This window comes from Thamnophis elegans, chromosome 16 (assembly GCF_009769535.1).
Source record: "Thamnophis elegans isolate rThaEle1 chromosome 16, rThaEle1.pri, whole genome shotgun sequence".
NCBI classification, from domain to species: domain Eukaryota; kingdom Metazoa; phylum Chordata; class Lepidosauria; order Squamata; family Colubridae; genus Thamnophis; species Thamnophis elegans.
The window spans coordinates 27,734,844-27,738,684 of record NC_045556.1 but is presented as its reverse complement, the minus strand read 5'-3'; the positions used below and the strand labels follow the sequence as shown (position 1 = coordinate 27,738,684).

Genomic DNA, 3,841 nt, shown 5'->3' with positions numbered 1-3,841 from the left:
ATGTTTTTCAGTATTGAATTCATTTTTTCCTTTGCAAAGTAAAAGGCAATACTCTATGTGAGTATACCTTCTCAGGCAGAAGTGGGACATATCAAAGGTGTCAGTTTTGCAGCTCTTTACAGCTCCATTCCGAGATAAATTCTATGCCCATAGATTGCAGATTGATAAGGATCTGACATTTGCCAGATACCTTACAAATACAGGGCATAATATATTACAGAAAACAAATGTTTCTACTAAAACCAACAAGTTCATATCCTTATTACTATTCCCCTTCACAATCATCCTAGTCATGGTTGTCTCAAAGGTGGGGGGGTTGCCCCTCAAAAGGCAATTGGACTATGTTTTTTCTTTCCTTGGACAAGTAGAAGTTTCACTTCTCATCCAAGACTCTTCATCAGTCCTTGCACTTCCTCTTTTCTCTCGCTCTCTCTTACTCTCCACACAACTTTCACCGTGTGGGAGTGGGGGGCCCTTCCTGTTCTTGTCCGATGCCTCATGGAAAGTCAGCTACTTCCTTTGATCCGGCATCTTGGAAGGAACCAGAGCTGTGGATTTGGAACCGTGGTCAGGTCAGCTGGAACTGGTTTCTTGGGCAAAGCAGGAAGGTGTTTCCTGGGGTGTTGAGATGTGGGTGGGGAAGGAGAGCACCTCTGTTGTCATGGGCTCTTTGGGTGCTGAATTGGGACCTAATGGCCTGCTGAAAGTAGGAATGGCTTACATCTTTAGATCTCTGGGAAAGGTGGAAATCTTTCTGCTTGGAACAGCTCTTACAAGAGAACTTGGAGCATTGGTGGGAGAGGTTGGGAGTCAAGTTATTGTGCCTGAATCTGCCACATCGGAATCCCTCCCAGAGAGGTGAGTAAGCCATTGGATCGCCTGTGGTGGTTATGCCTTTCTCCTGCTCCTGGATACTGTGGAGATCAGCATTTGGGGCTGAAATCCTTGGCTGGAAGCTAAGAAGGCCAAGCATTTGGGGAGGGGGGATTTGGGATGACCTCTTGTTGGAGGTGATATGGGGGGAGGTAATATGATTCCTCAACAGACAGGAAATCTTAGACCAAAAAAAATGAAATAAAAATCCTGCTGGATCATTGAAGCAAGACCTAAGAAGGTCAACTAGATCCCAGCAAATGGAAGGTGCTGGAGCTATGGAAGTGCCCCTGGTTGTGAAGAGAATTGGGAGGGTCCAAGAGAACCTCTTCCTCCATCTAAAAACCACCAACCTTCACTGGGGTTTCTTCCTGCCCCATGGATAACCTTTTTCACTGAGATACGATCAGTCTGACTGCATTTTACAGGATTGGGTTACTTTGAAAACAATTTGGGTTGTCCTGGATGACTGAGAACCTCCCTAGACATCAAGCATTGGGTTGGGATCATAGCCTTTTTTTTAAAAAAAAAATGTTGCTTCTTTTTTATTGCTTTGTATTATTTTTATGATTGCAGATCGGAATTGATCTCTGTAGGACTTTCAAACTCCATTTTTAGAGGAGTAACATTACATCAGGAATGTTTTCTAATCATGGGAGATCTTATGAGTCACTGAGCAGCATTTGATTCTGGCAGGTAACATGACTAATCAAATCATACATTTAAATAATTAGGAGAGGCAGGACTGAGCCCGGCTTGCACCAGACAGCTCCAGCACCATCCTGGATATGTGGTTGCCTGTCATATTGCTCTGGTGACTTTTGAATCCCACCCACACTAGTAGCAAATATGCTGTTAATGGATCACCTGCAATACGTTTCTTTCCGGCCCTGGATCTTCTGGGGTTCACCTTCCTTGGGTCACAATTCTTGTATTCTGAGAGTAATGGGACGTGATAATTGTGGCTAAGAGGCTGAGCTTGTTGATCAGAAAGGTCGGCAGTTTGGCGGTTCAAATCCCTAGTGCCGTGTAACAGAGTGAGCTCCGGTGACTTGTCCCAGCTTCTGCCAACCTAGCAGTTCGAAAGCAGGTAAAAATGCAAGTAGAAAAATAGGAACCACCTTTGGTGGGAAGGGAACAGCATTCCGTGCTCCTTCGGCATTGAGTCACGCTGGCCACATGACCACAGAGACGTCTTCGGACTGCGCTGGCTCTTCGGATTTGAAACGAAGAACCATGCATGTGCAGGGGGCGGGGTTTGGGGGGCATTAGATAATGGGTGTGGGCACACGCACATGCGCTATCATATGTGTGCATGCACTTTTGACACCCAAGGAAAAATGGCTTGCCATCCCTGGACTATCACATACGTGGTGAAGGGAACCTTTCCCTTTACCTATTCTCTCTGGCTGACTCTCTCTCTTCCCCTCAACCTTATTTTATAGCGACTCCATCTCGGGCTAGCTCTCTCCTTTCTGCCCCCTCCTCAAATATCTCCCAGGGTTATATCCTTCCCCACCCCTGTCCAGCCCTCCAAGGTTTTTGGTGGTCTTCTGGAAAGAGAAAGCCTACTTCCCCGTTTGCCTCTTTCTCAATTACTTTTCCAACTTGACTTCAGGGCCTCCTTTCTGTAAAGGCCAAATAGGATATTGAGCAATAAAAGACAACAGTGTCAAGGAAACAGGTTTTTTTCCCCGTTTGAAAATATAAATTGGAACCGTATCGATGAAGTGCAGAAATCCAGAAGTTACGACATCAGCCCGTCTTGTGAATCAGTTCCTAGTCCTAAACACGAGGGAAGACTTTAAGTGCAGTTTGAGAAGAGCGCCTTAAAGCCAGCAAATACTCTTCTTTTATTTATTTTCTTCAGCTGGCTGAAGCAGAGAGAAGCAGAGAAGCCCCCCTCTCAGCCTTAGGAAGAAGGTGGCAAGGGGGAGAAAACCATCTGACAAATTTTGTTCCTCAAAAAACCAGCAGGGACTTCTCCAGATAAGTGCCCTGGAATCAGAGCTGGCCTGTTAGCCAAAATATCAGGAAACAACAGCAAGGGCCACCCTCCATTTAAACATGATTTTAAATTTGGTTGATTCTTTTCCTTATAGACTCCTCATTCCTTGCAGACATTTCGCTACCCAACTAGGTAGCCTCATCAGTGCGAGGTTTTCTCTGTGCTTAATTTCAGTGACACAATATAATTCGATAATGTCCCAGGGTCCTATATTATTTCAATAGAATAGAATAGGAATAGAATTAGGATTAGGATTAGGATTAGGAATAGAATTAGAATTAGGAATAGGAATAGAAAAAGGAATAGGAATAGGAATAGAATAAGTAACAGGAATAGGAATAGAATAGACTAGAATTAGAATTAGAAATAGAATAGAGATAAGAGTATAAGTAGTGTAGCATAGAAATGGAATGGAACGGAATGAAATGGAATGGAAGGTTTTCGCTATGCTCAATTTCACCCTGTCAATTTTAGCGACAGAGTTAAATTTGATAATGCCCAGGGTCCTATATTATTTCAATAGAGTAGGGTAGGGTAGGGTAGGGTGGGGAAGAAATAGAATGGAATGGAATGATTTCTATTTGGCCAAATGTGATTGGACGCACAAGGAATTTGTCTCTGGTGCATAAACTCTCAACAACAAAGTGTCTGAAGTCAGAGCTGGCCACCAGGGCCAAAATATCAGGAAGCAGCAGCAAAGCCATCATCCTTTTAAACATTATTTATAAAATTTGTTGATATTTTTTCTTGTGGTCTCCTCATTGCTTGCAGACGTTTCATTACCCAAGTAGGTAACCTCATCAGTGTAAGGTTTTCTGTTTGCTCAATTCCAGTGACACAGTTTAACTTGAAGTTTTTTTCCCCATAGCCCCGGAGGTCAAGACAAGAAACAATGGATGGAAACTAATCAAGGAGAGAAGCAACCTGGAATTAAGGAGAAACTTCCTAACAGGGAGGACA

At 43.7% G+C, this 3,841-nt stretch overlaps 1 long non-coding RNA gene across 1 annotated transcript; it reads left to right on the top strand.

Moving 5' to 3' along the window:
* The first annotated feature begins 476 nt into the window (after positions 1–476).
* On the top strand, positions 477–3,785 carry LOC116519224. The gene is made up of 4 exons (XR_004256640.1): positions 477–572; positions 730–858; positions 1,450–1,569; positions 3,750–3,785. It is a non-coding gene; the product is annotated as an uncharacterized LOC116519224 (long non-coding RNA).
* The last annotated feature ends 56 nt before the right edge of the window (positions 3,786–3,841 follow it).